The sequence below is a fragment of the Ixodes scapularis genome, unplaced genomic scaffold (genome assembly GCF_016920785.2).
Source record: "Ixodes scapularis isolate PalLabHiFi unplaced genomic scaffold, ASM1692078v2 PGA_scaffold2__306_contigs__length_199485367, whole genome shotgun sequence".
Classification (NCBI taxonomy): Eukaryota; Metazoa; Arthropoda; class Arachnida; order Ixodida; family Ixodidae; genus Ixodes; species Ixodes scapularis.
In genome coordinates, this window is record NW_024609857.1 from 183537036 (window position 1) to 183560940 (window position 23905).

General features: G+C 47.0%; 1 long non-coding RNA gene across 1 annotated transcript; it reads right to left on the minus strand.

The window, feature by feature from the left end:
- Positions 1-498: 498 nt before the first annotated feature.
- On the minus strand, positions 499-3112 carry LOC115332461. The gene is made up of 3 exons (XR_003920606.3): positions 2568-3112; positions 1466-1666; positions 499-945 (listed from the first exon to the last, which is right to left on the minus strand). It is a non-coding gene; the product is annotated as an uncharacterized LOC115332461 (long non-coding RNA).
- Positions 3113-23905: the final 20793 nt, after the last annotated feature.

Genomic DNA, 23905 nt, shown 5'->3' on the forward strand with positions numbered 1-23905 from the left:
CCTTCATTCAACGCGTAGACACGAAGGGTCGAAAGGCGGCACGTCACGTCTCGGCCCCGGACGGTGTTTTGACCAGCTGCGTGAATTCCAACGAGCCGGTGTTTTGGTGAGACTCTCGGCGCCGTCTAGACCGACGGTGAAGTGTTTACGGAGGCTGAGTGTGCGTAATCATGGAATGTGGGGCGGTGTTAGAACTGGACACCTTTCTGTGATTGGCCGACTATCCACCGATGTGGGGGTCCCTACCTAGGGACCTAGGGAGTAGCCAGTGTTTAAAATACGCGAACTTTGAAAAGCAAATGTCTTCTCTTCTCTGGTCTTGAATCAACTGTACAAATGTAAATTAAAGGTCTATCGAAAAGTACCCCGGCTTCCGAGGCCCATCTTCCTGATGTCCTGGTCGGTACCTGGCTCCGGCGGAGCCAGACAACAAGGACTACCCTGGGTTCGCTACAATAGCCAATAGAGAAACAAGTTAAAAAAAATGCTAGGCTTTACTGAACGAGATACGGTCAATACTCATAACAACTTAGGTCAGGGATAAAATGAAGCAAGTTACAGACTTTAAAAAGCAATCTTAAACACTAAAGAGAATGGTAATTACTAAAGAGGAAGATGAAACAAATCGAATAAATCAGCCTACTGTTGTGGCTGGGCCCCGAGAACAAGCAGTTGCAGCTTGATAAGTTTGTTGAGCTGGAGCAGCTCAAGCTAGAACCAGCTCGTTGTGCTGCTGCTGATGGAAAACCTGGGCCTGCGTCTGCTAATAGGCAACCTGACATTGACGTAGCTCCAGCTGCAGCAGGTGCAGCTCCTCACGTCGGTTCACTCGGACAACCACACGTGGCGGCTGAGAAGGTAGAGGAGTCGGGGACTTGGTTGGTGACGCAGCAACCGCAAACTCCATGATGTCACCCCAGTCCAGCAGCAGTGAGGCAGGCGAATCTAGGCAAGCACAACACATTGACACCGAGTGTTACAGGCACGGTGAAGATACCGGAGAACTGGTAGAAACTGTTACGCCAACCCCACTACAGAAATGTTAAATGTCATCTGTTGGTAGACATGAAAGTTTTCCTTCCTGGTTCTGACCGTTCCTTTCTGTGCTACTGTCAGTAGCGGCAGCGCAGGCTCCAAATGGTGATACCGTCAAAAGAGACAGCGGTGTTATCTCGGGCCTTCTTGGCCCTCGGGCAAACGTGTGGCGTATTCGTCAATAAACATGTCATTATCCAGACCCAAGGAATTTACTGTGTTCCTACGTGGCACCCCTAACAAGTCGCATTCTTGAAAATGCGGCTCATTGTCACAGTTTTTAGCGTTCCTACGAGACAGTATGCCAAAATCGAAATAATGAACGGAAGAGCAGAAACAGATTTTTTCTACAAATAAACATTGGAAGCCGTGTGATCAAGTAGCAACTAACCTTCATGTGTACGTAGCAAATGCAATCAAAAGCTTTTACCAGGCATGATGTCAGTCGTCACGCTCGTTCACTGTGGCTTGGGGAATGGCGGCTGGCAGCATTGAGAGCACCGGCTAACCAGTGCGGGTGCTGCCACTGTTGTACGGGCTTGGCAGCCGCATTGCCATGTAGGACATCAGTGCCCCCACAAGCTGGAGGGACGGGCTCATTGTTCAGCAGGTGAAACACCAGTGCCCCCTCCTGCAACGAAAGGCCAAAGAATATCCTGTGACAGCACCCATGAGTTGAGATGTACAGAGCACAACGTAGAAAGAAAAACAAATCGTACTACAACTTATGCGGTACAAATTGTTGTTCAACACTTAACTGCAAGAATGAAATTCGAAACAAGTGATGCCGTACCTGTGCTGTTTCTTGATGTGCATGGAAAATACTGGAGTAGCTTAGTGTGATCATCGACAACAGTCATATTGCGGGCACACAATTTTTCAAATCAATAATGTATACTTCTATCCATATTAAATTCGTGCCGGCTTAATCATGCCAGTTCAATGCGCTGGTTAACCTCGCAAATAGCAACAACTGGACTCCAGCACGTCTCATGTTCACATAATGGCATTTCTTATGAGGTTAAAATTAAGAAATGAGAGCTGGTAGTCAATTAAACCAGCACAATTTTTTTTTCTTCAATAGATGAGCAGACAAGGGGATCAGGTGCTAGGTCTAATTAACATATTCTAAACTCCTACTTAGGGTAACTTCTATGTGCACTAGTGTCAGTTTCGTCCGTCGCGTTTTATTGATACGTCCAGGTTGCCTCTCTAATCTCAAGAAAGGGGCCGGAGCTCAAGCTAAGGTAGTGTGACGCAACCGGAATGTTGGCTGCGTAATTTTCGCTTGGATATAGCACAACACGCAAACGTAAGTTGTCAATGCCGGCACAAGAGTCACCAAAGATAGCGACAATTCGCCGTCACTGCCCACCTACGGCCTCGACAGTAACGTGCTTGACTAGCTACTGCGGACGCTGCAGGTAGCCACAGCAAAATCCCTTGCAGAGTTATTTAGTACACACGTCCTGTCATTTGATTTCGCGAACGCGTTGCGTTATTCTACCTAAATATAGAAATTCCTTACACACCTGTTGCGGATGCCCTGCTTCTTCTCGGAGTCTGTTTTCTTCCACTTGGATTTACCGTAGTCGCAACACTGGTGGGCGGACATGCGGCTGGCGGTTTTACTTGGTGCAGACTCTTTTAAGCGTCAATTTCAGCTTCTTTCGGGTAGTTGTTAGTAGAACGACAAAGAAGCTCCCCTCCTTCGTGGAACCACTCGCCCCTTCTTGTCACCTTCGTGGAACGGGCAAGGCACCCTAGTAGGACTCTGAAGAAAGAGGAAGGGTGAAAATGCTCGTTCTAGGCGGTGACAGCGAAGCAGATAAGCGGTGAGACGAGGTGAGGCGGCGAAGAACGGGCGAGACGCAGACACAAACGACCGTAGCGAGCTCCAGCTGCCTCTACTACGCAAGAGCTGGAGAGCGGCCGCCACCGTTGCCAGACTGGAAAACGCTTGTGGCTGTTTGTCCGAAAACCGGCCGCAACGCATAAAATATGCGCGCTGCGAAGCAGAAATCTTGCAGACTCCCAATTCAGTGTTAGTAAAATGTGTGCCTTCAATAAAATTAACTAATATGTTCATAACTCGCACCACAATATTGTTTTCAACTTCGTTGTTTACTACAACCTCGTAACCAGACGCCTTTCACGTCTCCTCGAGTTTCCTTGAGTGGAGGAAGTGTTCTCGAGGAGCTCCTCAGCCGAGGAAACGCCGAGGCGCGTCTGTGAAGCCCGATGGCTCTTCAAATGGAGGCGAGGTGCTTTCCTCCACTCCAGTGAGTCGAGGTGGAGTGTCGAGTCGAGGCCCGTTTAAGAATACGGCCGTTAGTCTCAAACTGAATGACATAAGCTCACTCGAAAGGATTGACACTGTTGCGCCTTGGCACCTGCCGCCAGTTCGCTGCTATTGGTGTTTCACCAGGTTCAACAAACATAAAATTTCTCCAATAATCATCCAACAGGAGTTGAATGAGGTACTAAAAAAAATACAAAGATTATGCACAGTTTTATACCGACGGGGCAAAGACCTCCTTTTTTGTTGGGTCTGCTGTGTACTCTGAATAATTTACGAGCGTTCAGAGGTTTAACAGTGTTGCTGCTAGTATATCCACTGCAGAACTTCAAGGTGTATTAACAATAGTGAGATATAATATAGAAAGCCACACAATGAAGGCCGTCGTGTTTGTTGATTCTCAGACTGTCATAACTGCAATCAGTTCTGTAAAGGGTTCAAAGCATAATCTTATCCAGCTTGTGCGTGCAAAAATAAATAGAGGCCTACAAAAGGCTCATGACATCATATTTTGCTGGGTACCTAGCCACGTTTGGCTCAGTGGCAATGAGAAGGCTGACAGGCTTGCGACCTCTTCTGAAAGCTTGCTGCAAACACGTCTTCAGCTACCACATCAAGACCTGAAACCTATTTTTAGGGCAGCAACTTTCCTAAAATGGTAAACAGAATGAAATCAACAGCATGACAATAAGCTGCACTCCATCAAGCCGGTTTTATATAGGGATATTGGACAGCTCTTCCCATAGAACCCGGTCTCATGAGATATTACTCTGTGGCTTGAGGCTTGGTCATTCTTACGCCACCAATGTGTACTTGTTGCTTGGGGCAGATAGACCTTTTTGCGAACACTGTGGTGAGATTTTGACGGTCTAGCATATTCTTAGTTTCTGCTCTGCCCTTTCACAAGAAAGACGCTCATGTTTTCCGGAATTCTTAATATATTGCATTCCATTTCACCCTGCACTAGTGCTTGATGAGAAGCCGATTATTCCTTTTAAACATGTTGTTATGTTCCTTGAGAAAACAGGTTTTTTGCATAAGTTCTAGCTTTTCCAACATGCGCTTTCCATAGTATGTGATCACCACAGATAATTAGGTCCTTCTCAGCGTTTTGTCTTCTGCCAAAGTGTCTGACTTTTACTTCTACATTAAATAACACTCTACCTCTCCTTTGCGTAAATATTTAAGTTAGGCGCAGTATAGTCACGTCGCTGTTGCGCCAGAAAGCCACTAATCAATCAATCAATCGTAAATTCGTGTGGTATCACACGCACCCCTTATAATGATTTTTTCAGCAACCATTGGGTAATCCCCCAAGGAGCTGAATACAAACTTTAGGTATTTAACTTCGTTATGGTTTTGTATGTGTGTGTGTGAGAGAAAATATATTTGCAATATTTTAAAAGGGACACTGACACATCAAAATCATATTTTTTTTTTATTATCTGAAACGATTGAAAACGATGCCGGGACATTACCCTCAAAGTTTGAAATTTGGGAATTCAGTATTTGTAAAGTAAAAAAACAATTTCCAAACGCCGATTTCGAAGTTCCCGCGCGATCGGCGCCGGTGCCTTGACGTCAAAAACTGCGGAGTCCTGAGAGTCCACTTTCTTTCACCACTCCCTGCTGTTGCCATGGCGACCCAAAGTGAGGAGGAAAGGAGCGAGCGCCGGCGTTGCGGCGGACCGGTTTTGAGCGGTGTCGCCTGTTTTCCGTTGGAGGATACAAATCCAGGAGACGGCACCACAACGAACTCCCGATTTTTGGTATTCCAAAAAGAAGGGCCGTAGTGCGTTCGCAATTGCGTTAAAAAACATGTTTTAGGATTGCCGTAATTAAATGTTATAGAGATGTCGCTTACAAAGCTTCTAAATTTCATGATTCTTGACGTCACCGATCAAAAGAAGCGAGGAGGCAAGAGGCGGGAAAATCAAACGCCAAAAATAAAAAGGCGCGCGCGCGCGCGGTAAAATTTTTTTTCGCGATGCGGTTTTTTTTTTGCGTGTCTATGATTGCAATTTGCATCGTTTTAGACAATAAAAATAAATACGACCTTTGGGGTGTCTGTGCCCCTTTAAGGTGAAAGGGCGGTGCAACGATTTTAAGATTAAAATAAGTTGCATCTCGTCCTTTTTTCGTTGTTAATCGTGTCCTGGAGGATAGAAAGATCATCTCCTTCATTAAAAATTGCCACGATTCTGCTGCATAATTGCAAAGCAACAGTCGAGCTTCTCCTCCTCCCCCCTCCTCCCCCCCTGCAGCCACGAGCGGCAGCCGAAGGAACTACGGCAAAAAGATTACGTGACGTCGCTCGGCTCTAAGCTGCAGCATGTCGCCCGCTAATCTGAGCAGAGAGTAGGAGAGGAAACTTCCTCCGAAAGAGTACACGGGAAGCTACACGGCACCCCGAATGAGGTCACTAGGAGAGGGACCAGGTGTGGCCCTGAAGACTGGGAGTGAGTTGAGGAGTGCCAGAAATGCCATTAGTTATCTTTTATTTTCACAACAACTAGGACACAAAGGCGAAATCAATTTTCTGTTCTTTACTTCAGAAGTGTCAGAGGGCAACTTCCACAAATTTTTACCGAAGTGGGGATATCGTTGCACCCCCCTTTAAGACAACGGGTAACCAAGCTTAAACGTTCAACACACCCATCATAGAACTCTGCAATTCCGGTCTGCACACGCTGGATCAAGGCGCACTGGGTGAAGAACTGCTCACATTTTTTAGACCCGCAGCCGCGAATGCCAAATAAAAACAAACTGTCACACAGGGGCTGACGGCCCTGCTAAATATATCATACAATTCGTCCTTGTGCGAAGAGGCATAATCAGCTGGTCAAGCAAGTGAACGCACGATCCCAAAAAAGGTTCGCGAGTCGGCCTGCTCAGGTGCTGGAATGAAGCTCATTTTTATACTAATAAACTTTTCAGGGTGTCGAACCGGAACCGAACCGAACCGAAAACCGGAACCGAACCGGTATTTTTTCCGGAACTGAACCCGAACCCGAACCGTTATATTTCTATCGCGATGAACCCGAACCGGAACTGAACCGGAAAAAAAAAATAACGGTTACCGGCTCATGTCAAAACGGTTCGGCCACGCGCTGTTGACAATGAATGTGCTATCAATGCCATTTGTTTTTTAAGCGCCGTCAACTGACACACACCTCGCTTACATTTTTTTCTTCTCCATTCAGTCTTAGGAATATAAACGCTGCATCCATGAATCTTGACAAACGCTGCATCCATGAATCTTGACATAGGAACCAGTATTGCGCCGGTCGCGGCTTGCACGAAGAAAGATAAGTGGAAGGCTGTGCAAAAAAAAAAAAAAAATCGCGTCACAATCTCGTAAATCCTAAATGCTGCTGTGTGCTCATTTCATAACACGTTTCTAGAACGCGCGAGTTCTTGAAGCTTGCTTCCATCGGAATGAGAAAAGAAAAGGCTGTGGAGTTTGGTAATAATGCATCCGGTTTCGTATAGGCACTTAGAAGCTAACATATTTGTGAGACAGCGAACTCTTCTATTTCAATATTTATCCTATTACGTCCTTCTGGCGTTGCGTTCGGTGAAGTGTTTTTCATATTCCGTATCTCGTTTAATGAAAACTTCTTTAAGGGTCTAATTTGAGTTACCGAAGGCTAGTTCCAATAAAGAAAGCTGTATTTTCTCCCCACTGTTCCTTCAATTGCTTACACGCCGAGGTGGCGGGATAGTTAGCGAGTTCTACTTGTAAGTGGGTTTGTAAGGAGGTCGCAGATTTTACAGCTACTGCGTCGGACCCAATTAGATGAAGTCCGAATGCGTAAACGTCGGTGAGGTAACCTTTGAGTGCACATAAATAAGCCATTCCTGGTAGAAATCCCTGAGCCTTACACTACGATGTATCCCGTTTGGTATGTGCTGATTTCAGATGTTTTATTTGTAATTTATTTTGATGTTGCAATTTGTCATTTATAATTTCCGAACCGGTTCGCGAACCGGTTCAGCGCCCAGAACCGGTTCGCGAACCGGTTCTCAGATCGAATTAATCGAACCGGAACTGAACCGGAACAAAATAAATTTACCTGAACCTGAACCGTAACCGAACCCGTATTTTTTTCGGTTCGACACACTGAAACTTTTAATAATAAAACCACAAAAAAAAATATAAAAGAGAAGTGCGCTTAATTTGCGTAATTTATGCTCGCGCGACTGACACCAACAATATACTAAAAAAAGGAAAAAAAACACAACTATCTCCACGAACGCTACGCGGGGAGGGGTTTCGTACTGCTCTACTGCCGCGGGCGGCGGGCGACGGGAACGGAGCAGAAGCCTCAATGATGGCGCCTGACCTCTGATAGTGCCCTTGATCGCCGAGAAATGAAGCTAATAATAATTAAGGTATGTTGTGAAATCACAGAGCTGGCTGTAGGCTGTGTCCGTGAGTAGAATGGAGCAGGACTAAACGACAAAATGTTGCGTGACCATAGATGCTATTAACATGTTTGCGTGATTTGTGTCTTCATATTTTTCAACTGCAGAAAAACACGAAAAATCTAAGTGAGAGTTATTTTCACACAAAAAATATGAAATTTAAGATAGGTGAACGTATAAAAAAAACTAGTTTCTTGCATCTTGCCATGCCTCTAAAGCCGTGGTCACAGTGCTCATTCGTCGCACAAAAGACAGTCTGCAAACACGAATCGCCCCAATATCCGCCGTTCGAATGCCGCGTGCCAGGTTTTCTCCTTGAACTCATTGCCATGCGCAATTCGAAGCACAGATCTCGCGGTGAATCGCGTTCGAGTCTGACTGAAAGTTGTCGCTTGCATGATGTATGATCCCATCTTTCGAGCCTTTACATCATGTTGTATGGAATCGGAAAAAAAAAATGTGGATGATTATGAAAACTGAGTGGAAACGAACCCACCACTACTAAGACGATTTAATCAAGAAGTCTATAGGAATATATCAAGGCAATTCATCATGCTTATGACTTTGCTACCAGGAACAGCGTAATGATAACTGGTCCTTGTTCAAGAAACCCGAAATTCACGTTACTGTCTTTCGTTCAATGAGTAAATCTGTAGAAATAAAAATAGACCTGGAGATACGTTTTAACTAATGTGTTTTTAAATAAAATTAGCCTCAATATATTAAAGCCAGTGATACAACGGTCAACCATCTTTGTCATAACAATTTAAAATCGGTGTATAGTTTTGCCCGCAGTTTGTTCTAAGAAGCCGCTTTTTTATTATTTTTTTAACGTGCATGTTGTCTAATGACGTTGATAAATGTTGTCATAGATTTGTGAAGGCCAATGTGCAAACTGTTCCCCTTCTTTTCATTAGGAAAAATCGTACGTGTAACTACCTACTTTTTACCACAGACCGACTGCTGTCTTTGTTTTCATTAAGCTCCTAAACCCAGTCAAGTTCTAATATGATAACATTTAGTGAGATGGCACTTCAACATAATTTCTCAAATATATAGGGTGTCCCAAGCCAGCATGCTCGATCTGAAATGGACCGTAAAAATCGACGTCTGCACGAACCAATCTAAAAGTTTTGTCAAAGGTGTATTTCACAGGTCGTTTTTTTTTCTTGGGTAATGACAAAGCGTACACACTTAAAATGTTTACACCCTTATTCGTGTAAATGGCTCGTCCTCTGGCTAACGCCTTTATTCGTGTAAGGGTGTTAGCCGCCGGAGGTGGTGAAAATCGTGTTAACTGCTAACACCCTAAAAACAATATGGCGGCCAGTATGCGACAGACGATACGAGCCTGGCGAGCCGTACGCGGCTTCTCGCCGGAGCAAGAGCATACGGCTCGCACGCTCGTTTGGTGTCATCTGCAGGCGCAAAACACTTTACAAACATCTCTATGTCCAAGCGCCAACACCGCAAATAATACGAGTAAGGCCGAAACCGCTGGAGACTGAACAGCCGAGACTGTCGCCGAAGTCTCGCTCGGCCTGCTCAATGCCGGTCGCATTTTCATCGCATCAGAAGCGCTTATAAAGAAGGGATAGCTTTACAAAACACTGACAGGCTGGCTTTATTGAACAAAACGCCCACTTGCCGTGGACGACAAGTTGACAACGAATCGCTCCGACACCCTCTGTCGACAGCGGCTAGGAGGTATCGCACTCGCGCTCCGTGTGGCTCTCGATTAACTATTGCCTGTGCTCACCTCTGTTACGTGCGTTATCCACTCATGAACGTTTGTGCGTCAACAGCGGCATTCAGCACCTAGAACACGTGCTGGGGAAGCCGCCTAACCTCCTTTTGTTGCAATCAGGCAGCATAACACGGCGACACAGCGGAACCGAACAACTCGGAGCGATCAACACGACGGATGGACTAATGGCATCCAGCCCTCTAATAGCTATAGATCACCAACCGCCACACTTTTCAAATTGGGCGGCGACAACCCCCATCTAGCGACAAAAAAAAAGTGATCTTCAAACCGGGCAGCAAAAAAAAACCAGCAGTTTTTTTTTTGCTGCCCGGCGCGCGGTTACATCTACTCACGACATGGACATACGCACAACACTGTACATACACACGGGGATACAAGCACCGATCAATTGCACAACACACAACAAATAGTACATACATCCTACTTATACCAACCAACAGGTGCCCCGAGCGGTATATATGCCTAGTGACCACGCTAGTCTTAATCAAGATATGAAAAGGTTACGCCAATTTTATTTTTCAATAATATTTTTTCTGCATTTATCTTAGGTAGGTACACATATCCCTTAATAACTTCTTACAGCATAATGTATTATAATGATACGCGCCTAACTTCTAGTAACTCAACGTGAGTGACGAGAAAAAAAAATCGTGTGAATTCTGTCTGGCAACCACACTCGCGGCGTGGTTGCTATAGCGACGCTGACGGTACGCGCGCCGGCAGCCGTCCAGCTGGTTCGGCCGTTCGGCCAGTTCGGCTACGGCCGAGTGCGCGAGTCCACGGTGAACGCCGCGAACGCAATCGAGAAAACAAAGCGTCGACTACTGAAGCTGTACGTAATCGAGTTTCCGCCCGTTCGCTGCCGAATTCTTCGTAGTCTTCTTCCGCCCGTTCGAAAGGGAACAGCCTACCAGTCCGATTACCGCCGCGGCTTCAGTGGCTTCATCTTCGGAGGGAACTGTCAACTGAATTAGTTCCAAAACGCGGGTGCATCAGGCAGCGCAACGTGGCGCGGTCCACGCACAAAGTCGGTAAGGAAACAAAACACTCAATGCCGTTCCATTATTTTCTTTTTTTTTAATTTACGGGCGCGCGCGGTGTTTCTGGTACGCTCAAGGTATGGGAAAGCAACTGGAAAAATCGGCGCCTGATCGACCATGGGGTGAAAATTTCAAGGCGTATCGTATGCAAACGACAGCGTTTGCCGGCGGAAGACTCTGTCGTCCGTGGCGAACGCATTTTTAGTATTTTTAAGGATGTTCTAGCTGCAAAAGAAAGGAGCGCCTTAAAATTTCACAAGGTAAAATACACTGCTGAGGAAACGACGCCCCTTTGCGTGGAGGTGCCGATTTTTCCGGCAGAGTTTAGCGCGCTGTGAAATGCAGTGTGCACTTAGGGAGAGTTTTGGCATAATATAATGTTGCTCATTGGAAATAAGAAAAAAGAAATGCTGGCATCATATGTTTGCACACTCTTAGTCGTTTTTGGAATCTTAAGTACCCTTTTTGTGGCAGGTATTGGACGCCAGCACATTTTACGTAGGAACGAAGAGTGGAATCCGGCCAATTCCCTTCCACATTAACATCAAATGAGTGCTGTGAAAGCAAAGAAGAAAGCGAGGGTGAAACAGTTCCAGCAGTAGTAAGTGCCAGAAACAAGAAAAGTGCCCCGAAGTGGAAAATATACTCCCTTGAAAAGGATCCAAAAGAAATAGAGGTTATCAGGTATACCGCCGAGCGTCACAGACCTGGACACTCCATTTCAGTTTTTTAAATGCCCATGCCCTGATGAGCTGTTTACAGCAATATTTGAGGGGACCATCCTGTATGAACTCAATGCCACCATGAACACCATTTTCGGGTTCTGGTCACACCTCCACGCAGGATGTCCTGCTTCAGATCAAGGAGGATATCCTTGACAGAATCTCCTGTACGACAACACGGGCGGTCCTGGCCCTGGATATAAAGGGCGCCTTTGACAACGTCAGTCACACGCTGGCGTTCGAGAACTTGGCCTCAACTGGGTGCGGGCCCCGGATGTATGATTATGTGCGGGACTTCTTGAGCAACTGGATGGCCACCATCGGAATCGAGTCCATCCGCACAAGCACCATCCCGATACCGAGCAAGGGCAACCGGCAAGGCTCGGTCCTGTCACCCACCTTGTTACCTGGCGATGTGCAAGCCGCCTCCTCTACTGGAACGGATTCCCCGGATGAAGCATACACTCTATGCCACTCTACGTGGACGACCTGACGATTTGGGCTACGTTGGGATCGGACAGCGGGAGGCAAGACTTCCTCGAAGAAGTCATCGAGACGGTGCAGAACTACCTCGAGGCCGGCAACCTCCAGCGCGCCCCCGATAAGTTTCAGCTGTTGCTCCTCCGCGCGAGCAAGCCAATTCCCAAAGAAGAAGGCGGACATCCGCCTCACGTTAAAGGATGGTACCCCCGTGCCGGTGGTGAAGCGGGTTCGGATCCTGGGGCCTTCGCCTCCAGCGGGACGGCGGAACCAACTACACGGTCGACCGACTCGTCAAGACAACCACGCAAGTCATGCGCATGGTGAGAAGGATAACGAGTCACAGACACGGGCTCGAGGAGTCGGACCTGATCCGGCTGACCCAACCACTCGTCGTGAGCCACATCGCCTGCGCAAATCCGTATCTCAACCTGCTGTCGAGAGGTAAGGGCAAGATGGACGTGATTATTCGCAAGGGGTACTAGCTGGCACTGGGGGTGCCGCCGTACGCGTCGAACGCCAAGCTCCGGCGGCTAAGTGTAAACAACACCTTCCAGGAACTCATCAACATGCACCTAGCCAGTCAGTGGGAGCACCTGGCCCTCACACTGAGTGGGCGGCATGCCCCGAGCTCGCTCGGCATCCCCATCCCCGCATCGCAATGCGAGGCTATCCAGCTGCTGCTGGCCCTTTTGGACAAGATCCAGGTGGCACCAATCCCGTGGAAGCTGAACCCATCTTTGCATCCAGGTCGCTGGATGGCTCCCGGTCCCTTGATTCCGCTTAGTCCCGTCGTGTAGCATAGGGCCCCTGGTAGCAATCGGTTGCTAGCCCAGCATTTAAGCATACTCCAGCCTTTTTGTATGTAAAGCAAAACAATTACCGCAACTGAATACTTCTTTCCTGACAATAATCATAGTTTGCACTGCTCAATGCCCTTCTGTTTTATCTAAAATACCGCACGAAAGTACTCCGAGTACCGGTCGGAGTACTGCGGTGCAGGTGAAGTTTCTACTTCACCTGTTGCCCTTCTGTTTTATTTAAAGTACCGCAACTAAGTGCTCCGAGTACCGGTCGGAGCTCTGCGATGCCAGGTGAAGTTTCTGCTTATAAAAAAGTGTCTGCCCAAAAGCTTGCTTCGGTACCACGAGCTGCAACAGGAAGCCTGATGCAGAGGCTTTAAGAGCAAGCTCCATGCTTTGAATGTTGCTAAGCAGTGCAGTGCAACTGTCAATCAGGACAACGTGCTCATCCTTGGCATTTCAGTTTCACTTGCACTTAAAGGGATGTTGAACCGAAATCTGGATTCCATAAAACACGGCGGCAAAAGCGTGTAACAAGATGCTACAAACACTAAAACATCACTCATACAGCGATATTTCGAACGGATGACCTTATTTTTAAAAAAAAGGAGGCGCATTTGACAGATTTGTTTGTCTTGTTTCTCCGAAAAGGAGAGGGAACGACCTCGCGTCTTCTCCGCCTCGCCGCCTTGAGGGGGCGAAGCAGAGAGAGGAGAAAACGAGATATCTCAACGTCACGCGCCTCATCGGCCTCGTTCAATCTCAACCTCTTTCTCCAAAAATACGGCCGTCCATTCGAGATATCGCCTTGTGACTACGAGTAGTGTTTTAGGGATTGTAGCGTCCCGCCTACGGCTTCTGCATCGTTTTCTAAAATCCAAATTTCGGTTCACCAGCCTTCAAAGGGAAACGGAGTGTGGCAGCGATGGGATGATTTCTTGTGTCAGCCGGAGTTGCCTACCATTTCCACTGTAGGGCAGCAAAGGCTACAGGCATGCAAGAGCGACTTTGCGAAGCGCTTTCGCAGAACAAGAGCTTGCGATAGAGCGTGTACTAGCTCGCACTTGTCGCCTTCGACCGCGCTGTCACCCTGGCAAGCCTTCGGCAACACCTTCAGAATGCCCGCATTCTTCAAGAAAGCTACAATGTTATGAATATACCACAACAATGCCTGGCTTTTATTTTTTTCTGAAAAAAAGCATTTCTGAAACTTTGAAAATTCAGCAGTGCACGCTCATTACCTTCGGTACTGCTTAGTACGTGCTCACTCACGCTCACCTTATCCAGGCTGAAAAGCTTGTGCTCGGAAGGGGCGCATTGAACACTGGTGGTGTCTTTTGACTGAAGTAATATACAAAGTATGAACAGGAGTGATAAAGAAACACAACATTTAATGCCGGTCATCTCCACTTTTAAAAAGTATCTCAACGTGAGATTAATTTGACATTTCGTAGTAAGGGTGATGAATTCCAGACAGGGTGACACAAACCGTGTTGATAAAAACCTAAAAACAAAATGTAACTACTCCATACAGGTGTCTAATAGTTTGATGACTAGGAAACAACACGGAGGACTAGAGAAATGTGATGAATATAAACGAATAAAGCTGGTCATGAATTGAAGCATACTTAGGTATGTGAGCCACACAACTTCCAGCTGCCATCTCAAGAAAAACAAACAAAGCCTTTAATGATTTTGAAAATCGGAACAATCCTGGCAGGAGTTTCACAGACTTTGGCGATTGCACTATGTGATCAGCAATCAGGCTACAGGTGTTTTCTTGATTGTATTAATCACCTTGATTGCAACTGGCCGTAGCTGTGAGTAGATTAGAATAAGACAAAGCCTCTCAAGAAGGCAGCTCGTATTGTACGTCTTCTGGCCATGGGCGAAGCCGAAAAGCCAGTAGGCCGCCATGACCACAGTAAAGCCTTCGAAAAGCCAAATGGTTCCCTCCTGCATATAAAAGCAGAATTGATTCAGTCAGAGAATAATAAAGGCCGCACTGATGAGTATGATTTTAAGCATGAAATGCTTTTAGCTCCCGGCCACCAAACTGATGACATATCTTTTCGGAAATTAATGCCAAAAATCACTTCAAAACATCCCAGGTTTCGAAGTTGACTTTTGCGTTGGTTTTCTTATTTGAAACCGGCTTTGAAACCTACTGGGTCTCGAAGTCAGTTTTGGATCAGAAAGGTGTGCACTAGCAGGGTTCAAAATTTGCTGTCAAAATTTTGTTTCCTTGAGACAAGGAAACAAAAAGGAACATACACACCACCGTCTCAAAACCAGCACAGCATACAGCTGTCATTTATTTCCACAAGTCTTTTTCCTTGTCATCCCACACGCTACACATGCTATGGAACCTATTCCTACACACGCTATGAAACCTATTAATTCCGAACTACAGCTTTAAAAAAATTATCCAACATTCAAATTACTTTTTTGTATGCCATCTCACTACCGAATTCTAAACCAAGAGCGCATCATTCGTTTAAACCGTTTGAAGCAATCGCCTGACGAGGAGCCCGTTGTCGTCACGCTTTGACGGCGCACTTTAGTTCACCTTTCTGCCGCCGTCTTGGGGGGGGGGGGGGGGGGGGGGTCTCAGGCATCGTCCCCGCGCAAATATTACCACAACTGTTTAATTGATTGGTGCGGCACACAAACTTCTGTTCGGGCTGGAACTTGGTCAACAGTGTCCGAGATGAGCCCGACGCCCATTTTAGACGTCAAATAAAATTTCGAAATTGCTTTTATAATCTCTTTAAGAGTTTGAATGCAAGCGTCTGGAATTCGCAAAATTTAGTGGCCGCGATTATGCCCTCTGTGACCGATTTGCAAAAATAAATGGTTTTACAGTAATGATTCAGATTGTGATTTATTGGGAATTAACCAGTGCTGTTAATAACATGCTCTGTATTGTCCGCTCTGCTGGTGTTTTTTCTGCCGTCATTGCATCCACGCAGCTTGAAAGTGCACTGCTTTATGCGACATGTGGCACGCACACACCGTGGCACTCCACTTCATAGCGTGGCATGTGGTGGCAGCAAAAGCCTCTGCCAAAAACATGCTAAGTACAGCATTTGTGGCGGCAGAAAAGATACAAGGCTATTATCTTGTTCCCGAGAGTATAGTATGTTGCAGGTTAAGACGGTACGGTGAGGGGAAGAAGCTCCGTCTACACTCTTTCCACTTTAGCAGAAAGGATGCTATAGAGAGAAGAAGGAAACCGCCAATCGTGGCAAGCAAACCCTTTTTGGACTGGCAGAAGTGATGGGAGACGCCAGGCAGTGTAAAAAAAGGGGAAAGGGGGGGGGGGGGGTGGACTGCAAACGTGTTTACCAAGAACAAAAAGGGGGAAGAGTGAAAAGAGGTATTCTTCTGTAGATTCCTTTTTCTCCCGGAGCTGTGAATGTGCCATGGCCGGACTGGGCTCAACTCAATGCCCCAAATCATATTTAAAAAAAAAAAAAATTATTGCCGGCAGAGTTTTGCGGACTCCTAAAATGCCTTTACGGAGAGGTTCCACAAACCCTCTTTCCAGAACCGTTGGCCTAGATTGCGGGCATGGGCATCTGCAGTACGTTTTGCAGGAAAAGGAGGGGGAGGGGGGCAAACCTCGTTTTCTTTCAAAGTTATAGGTTTGAAAGCTACACCCCTTCAGAATAATCCCCCCCCTTTTCCGCCACTTTGCCGACGCCCATGATTGTGGGCACCTCATCACTTACAAATGTTTCCTAGGACCCATGTGTAGAAAGTAGGAGCCACCATTCAAGCCCCTGTCATGACTACAGTGCAGACATATCACAATAGCAGGGAAGAACAATAAATAATAATGGACAGTCTGACCGGAAACAATATTGGTACAGTTTCAGACTCGCTGCTCAGCTTGCCAGCTGAGCCAGGCTAGAAAAACGAAATTGGCAAAGTGAATGAGTTGCGAGTATAAAGATGCAACAACAAAACCCTACTGGCATTCTTAAAAAATGTTGGGGCCTTCTTGTCAATGGAAAAGGCACTCAGTAATTAAATCCAATACTCTTTCGGATAGTGAGATTGATATCGTGGTAAGGTGGGTGCTTGTCCCAAGCTCTTGTTTTAGCACTAGTGGGTGTCAAGTTACACACAGCCAGAAAACAAATCAGCATAGCCAAACGAAACACAGGACAATTGCATCCGTAAAATAGCCGATGTTCCATATTTCAATTAGTTTTTGATCTCACTCTGCGCAGCACACAATTCATAGCAGACGATTGTCCCTTTTTGGCTCTGTTCGCAGATGACTTGCCAGTCTGTTCGTCGTTTTGTTTCTGTCAGAGAATGATACCTACCTAGTAGCAAACAAACTCATTATTATTCCCTCATGTTAGCAGACGATGCGTCTGGTAGCGGTATTTTATAGCGAGTTCGTTTCACACGCACTGGCACCGTTCGAGTTCTCTCCCAGAATGCATCGCACTCGCAGAGTGTTGCACGGCGAACTGGACTCAAACGAATTCGCCAAATGCACCAAGTGCGGAAGACTGATGCTGCCGCCATCTATGTTGTAGAAGGAATACCGACCTCAAACCGAAACTGGCGGCTTGCTGTTCGGAGTGTTGGGTGGGAATGCGAGAGTACAGTCGCTACCAACGTTTATCTACAAACGTTGGTTGCTGCAGCCTGTAGTTTATAGTTGCGATGACTTCAAGCAACTCGGCTGTCATAGGGATAGTTACAGACGGCGTAAATTTCCGCAACCAGCTGTCTACAAAGCAGCTGGTTGCGATCTTTCAATTCTCATAACCGTTTACACTGAAGAAAATGGATGATGCTGTCCGAGCAGAAGCTTGATCCATTTGAGTATGGCATTATGCGTGGACCACTGAAAGGGTACGCCTTAAAACTAGTCTGCTGGAATACCCAGCAAAACTTTTCGATTTCGATCGTCATTACAGGTGGATCGGATATTAGCTTTGGTGAGGGCGTCAAGAACGAGAGCTTTCTCGAACAAAATATGACGGGGCAGGTTAGCTGAAGTAGGTAAATGTTAAACATGATAATGTTGCCCAAGCCTCGGGTAAAATCACTAAATTTAGCTTTCTCTGATGCTTATTGGGCAGTCAAAGTTTCTGCTGGGGCAGTTTTGTCGACAAATGTTCAATTTTTTACCCGCACACGTTGGTGATAAACATCTCGGGGGCCGCTCATGCATTTGTTCTGAGCATTTCTTTACACACTGGTATATTTCAGCGTTTTTACAGCAACAGAGCGACTTAAAACCTCCAAATAAAGCATGGTTTGTCAACTGCTTCCTTCATGAAATAGGAGACGCTCACAGTTCAAGCTCGCGTTTGATTCCGTTGCCCGCGGGACGCAATTTCTATCAGAAAATCTACTTTTTTTCCTTTCAGTTCCGCGACACATCGTAGCAGACAAACTTTCGTCATCTGCTCCAGCACCTTGCCAGCCTAGCCGGAACGAGGCACGACGGGATTGCATTTTGGCGCAATCTCGATTTTCTCAGTGCAGCGAGTGCATGCACGCGTGGGGTGTAAGCAATGAAACAAACTCGGAGAGTGCAACCACTCGTGGAGTGCCGGCTGAAACGAACCCGCTCCACGCTGCGAGTGGACACGCGTGGGCACGAGTGCCGTGAAACGAACTCTCTAATACTTCTTCAGTGCAAGCCGGTTGAGACCTCAATGACCAAAATCGGGCTCTCGGTGAGATGGAATGGCAAACTGAGAATGATTTCATGACCAGGGGCCAAACAAATAGCAGGTGCATTGTATGGTGAGAGTATTAGCACCGAGAAGTTTGGGTGGCAACCTTTTACAGCGAGTCGGGGTGACATCATGCTGAGGACAAAATTTACCCCCTCACTCGCCCTACAAAGGCCGAGACGGCGTTAGCTGTCGGCATATTACTTTCGTTTTTTTTTTGTTTTTTTTTGTGCGCATTTTACGTAGGAAATGTGAATTATTATATGCGGCCTTATTGAGATATGGTCTGTAGCTGCAGGCAAAACTTCAACCAACATTCCGAGCATGGTTTCCAGGGCAGACAGTGCATGAATCACAGCTGGTATATGAAAAGGAAGAAATGCCACCACACTTGCAGGAGCATTGCTATATATTTACATCTCGCACAATCAACGCTGCTGATGATTTGAATAAATTAAGAGGTTTTTTCAACTTTGTTTCTAAACAAAAACGTCTCAGCGAAAAAGCTGCACTCTGCTCGAGCAACATGTTAAATATATTCTGGGCCATGGGGAGAAAATTACAAGTGAGACCGCCCAAAGGCCTTTGACTTAAATGCCATTTGTATGCCCGTAAAGCGGGGTCTGATGTTCTCCTAAAGCGTGAGACAAATGGACGGCAGAATTGTCCAATCCGACAGTCCGAACGCCGCTCCGAATTGAGACACACGCACACGCTTCCGACCTTGCAAGCAACACAACGATCCGATCGGCTCCGCCCAGGAGATCCAACTTCCAAGCACTCCAGCGGAGGTCCGCGTTCATAGATCTCTGGTCCCAGATTGATGGTTTAGCTCGCACGAGCGAAGCTAGGAGCTCGTTCTTGTTAGTGTGTGCATTCTTTGCCGGGGCCATCTTTCTCGAATGGATCAGAGGGATCCACGCGTCCGGCTTCCCGTCGCCCGTCCCGTTTTCTTATTCGTCCCGACAGACCAAGTACGTCATCATGACGTTCGCGCTAGCTGTGCTGTCATTGGCTGGACGCATCCGACAATCCGTCCGCCGTGCGAAACTATCTGGCGCGTTTGACGCATGTCGGATCGCCGATCTGACGCCTGAAGCGACCAAATTTTTCGGATCAGGCAGTAGTACTGTCGGATCGGACGTCGGATCGGATGGATTTTTCGCGCATGTGTCTCGCGCTTAGCTCATGAATCTGCAAAGAACAGAATTTCAGTGTCTGAAACACACCGCCGCTTCCACAACCCCTTGCACAACCGCCTTATATCGTGTGGAGGGGGCGGGGGGGTTCATCGACGGAGTTGCCTCCACCGATAGCTTTCCATACTTATAACCCAATTATAAAGGTAAACGTGACAAAAACGGTTGGAAAAGTTATGAAAATTCTGTCGGCATAAGTCTCACCCAGCGCCTTGTACACTGGGTAAACGAAGCCCCGCTTCTCAACGTGCTTACAGCTCACAACGGCCGATGCTGACGGTGCCTTTCCCATCCTTAGTCTGACTGTCCATGCTCTCTTTAATCTCGAAGTTTTCGGGTGGTAGAATATGATACCAGCTTCTTTTTGGAAATTGCATTGCAGCGCTGAACAGTAGGTCAGCATGATCACAAACCTCCGATCGTGAGGAAACGGGCGCAGGGAAGCCAGCCAGATGCCAGAACGCGAAACGGAGTCCGTCACCAGACGTCACGGTACACCTCACCCAATCAAGACGTGGTGACCACAGCGACACTTGTGTTTGCTCTGAAGACTAATAGTACGCCGTGCAAGCAATACCATTGATCTCCACGACAATTTGCTGGATCGCGTGTCTCCGCTTGGTCGTTGCAGCTCAGGTGCGGCCACCGGATGGCCACCTTGGGACAAAGATTATCAGTCAACCTTTTGGAGCGTTGCGGAGGCTGGGCGGCAGTAAGCTGAAGACATGTTTTCTGCTCGTTCGTTGTCATTTACCGAAGAAGTTTGTTAAAACCCCGAACGGTGAGAATTGCGTTTGAGAACACGTGGAAATTTTTACGAAAGCTCAGCACCGCAAGAAAGAGGGGCAACTCGTCTAACGCAAGTCTTACCGTTCTGGCGGCATGATCAAAGCTTCCTTGGCATGCCAAAGTGCTGCATCTTTGTCTTCGCACGCTTGAATACCGATCAGGAATTAACGCCATGTGGATTTATTTCGTGAGGGCAAAGTGCATGAAGATGCATGTGCCTCTGGAGCAGCATTTTACTTTACTCTTACGACTGTATTTGTAACTCGCGGCACCTGCAGTCCAGAAACGGGCATGATCCAGTGGCGACAAAGGAGGGGTAGGAGGCTATGGCGACGGCGACAGATTGCACACAACCATATGGACGGGCCACGTTTGACAAACTTCAGATATCGCCGCTTCATACTTTTGCCTTCGAAAACCTACCTTCTTCCACAGCATTGCTCTATTTGTGCTGTCATGCGATCCATTTGAGTAGATTTGGAACATAGCCATGGTTAATACATAATAGCAGCCACCGATTTCGTTTCCTATTGATAGCAACTCGCTGGAACAGCTGGGTGATAGAGAAGACGCCTATGTGCGACATACCTTCAAAGCTCTGCCATGGCATCGATTCTTGATAAGTATCCAAGCGTGAAAAGGCACAGAGACGCAGCAGTTTGGCAGGCTAAGGAAGCTTTGATCACGCCGCAAGACCGGCGAGACTCGATGTTCGACAAGTTGTGCCTTTTTCTTCCGGTGCCGCGCTGTTGCAATAAAATTTCATGCGTTTTCAAAGGAAATTTTTATTTTTTACACATTGCGAGCGTTTGGCGCTCCTTTCACTAAACAGAGGGGAGCGCCGCCGGAGACTGACACTCAAGCGTGCTCTTCGTGCTCCGAGCATTTCTTGGAGCACAAGTGACTTCTTTGCGCTCCGTGATGTCACGTCCACAAACAAGATGGCTGTGCTATTGTTGAGATTGTTGAGACAAAAGGCGTAGCCGGACAGCTGCTCCTTTTCAGTCCATTAGTGGTTAATCCAGCAGGTAAAAACAATTTGATTTGAAAGCCAAGACAGCAATTAGCATTCCGGAAAAGGTTTGTTCATGTGCCTTGCCTGAGAACAAAGTGATCTATCGAACGAGCGTGCTGATAGCTCGGCGACAGAAAAGTTGCCGAGAAGACAGTGGGACGGCTGCCCTTTTTAAACTGCTTAGTCCAGCTGCAGCGAATAAAGATACTTAGATTCGAAAGCCGAAGCATCAGTTAGCATTGCGGGAAAGGTTTGTTCGTGCATCTCGCCTGAAAACGAATTCATCTATTGAACAGAAGGTTACCGACAGCACAGCGACAAAAAAGTTGTTGAGATGAGAAGACAGTCGGAGCGCTGCCCTTTCTAGGATGCTTTGCCCAGAGAATCAAGATACTTCGAATGGAAAGCCGAAACATCATGTTCATGTCTCGCCTGAAACGAATTGACGTGCTATCTGTTGAACGACAGTGTTCCGGTATCGGCATAGCACATCAACAGCTTCCATCGCATTCCGTCTCGCTGCAATACGGAGCCACGAAATATCTGGCAAGTGTGAGGGTTTCGTGCGTCGACAAACGGGTTCAAGAATGTTGTCTTTAATTCAAATATAAACAGCTTGCACGGTCAATAAATAGATCAGCCAAGGTGCCTTTCCCCGCACGTGCTCGAAGCGAGTCTCCAAACCTCTCAGAAATACTTAAACGTTCGTAGAAACTTCATAACGTCGCCGTCTCTTTTACTTTGTACCCTGCCGCTCTACACTGGCTTTCATTAATTTACCACCGAAATAATTTTGGCTTCTCCCACCCGTATCCACGGGATGCCAGGTTCGTCATAACCGTGCGGTGGGAAGGAGCTTGTGCGGCTCGTCAATAGATTCGGTGTGTCGCGCTCCTGTACGCCATGCGCCGTTTAGTTGCTGTGCCTGGAGTATGAAACTCGGAGTGTCAGAGTAGGAGTAAAGGAGTGTGGACTTAAAGGGGAGCTGCAATCATACTTAAGCGTCTACCTCTTTTGCGGTTTCCACGTCTCTTTGGGTTCGGGCAAGCCAGCGGGCACGGAGAGAATAACTAAATATCAGTGAGTCATATTTTAAACGGACGACGTGGAAACCTCCTCCACCTATGAGGGCGACCCGCGTTGCCGAAAGCGCGGAATATGTGACGTCTTTGGTCCTGGGCTTACTACTGGTCAGAGCCGCTAAAAGCTTTTTTTTTAGTCGATACAAAATATAAGTGTCGCGAACCGTTTCAATTATGTATGAAAGTAGTTTTTGTTCAGTATTTTAGATCAGAAAAGAAACAAATGCAGTTTATAAAGTACGGAAACAAGAAAAGACCCGTCGACAAACCCGCCACCAAGCGGTGAAAAAAACGGCGCATACAGTAAAACCTCGTTATAACAAAGTTGAAGGAGCGGTCGTAATTATTTCGTTATAACCATTAGTTTGTTATAGCCAATGTCCATTTCTTCCCACTATAAGCAAGCAAGGGGAATTATGATTGCTTTGTTATATCCATTAGTTCGTTATATCCCGTTTTGTTATAACGAGGTTTTACTGTACTAGAAAGGCGTAGTGGGATGAGGCTCCGACGAACAATGGGCTTAGAAAGGTCCCGGATGTACGCGGTGGCGCTGCAGTCGTATACCGGCTCGAGGATCCGACCGGTTCCGAGCGTTCCCAAGGCTTTCGGCGCGGGCTTGGCTGGCGATTTGACCCTTTGGCTGTATGGCAGCGCGAAGTGGCTCCCGTTCTGAACTGATCTTTACCGTGTGTTTGCCGTCGTTTGTGGCCAATGAAGTGTTATGCCGAATTCTTTAATCGTGCGGCAAATGCAATGCGAGCTGCCCTGGCCGCCCGCTTCATACAGCCTAGTCAACACGTGCTTTAGTGGCACCCTCTCGAGCCGTCGACACTGAGTGCGGCAGCCGTGAGCGCTCGATGAGCTCACTACTTCACGGCCACTCAAGCCAGGACCTACGACGTCATGAAGGATGTTATTTTTTGCTTGTTTTTGTAAGTCTAATTTGCCTATAACTTTTAAAATAAAGCGAAATTTGAGAAAAGAAAAGTTTCTTTAAATTACTACGTTCAGTGCGCTCAGGTTCGGTCCAAATTAAAAACCAGTCAAAAAGTTATTGCAGGGCCACTTTAACGCTCCCAATGACGACAAACGAGCAAAAAACATGTCTTCAGCAAGCTGCCGGCCAGCCTCTGCAACGCTCCAAAAGGTTAATTTTCCGTGTCCCAAGATGGTCGTCCGGCAGCCGCAATCACGGAGCGGGGAAGCGCAATTTAGCAATTGTCGTAGAGATCACTAAAAAAATATGGAATGCATACCCTCCTAGCATCCATCAGGTAGGGATAAGCATTCTGTGCAGTCTATATGCCCATCAATGTCAACGCATGTAGCCGTTTGCAGGCAGTCGCATCCATTCGAAGATCAATCTGGCCGTCGTCAGGCACCAGCTTTCGCTCTCAGCACACAGCCACTGTTGGTGGGCTTCGAGGCTGCTCGCATCTTCACCCTCCACAGGCGGGGCAGCCCCGGTCTGTAAATGTAGAATATGAATATGGCAGGTATTATTTGATGACACTTTATGTTTTGGCCTTGT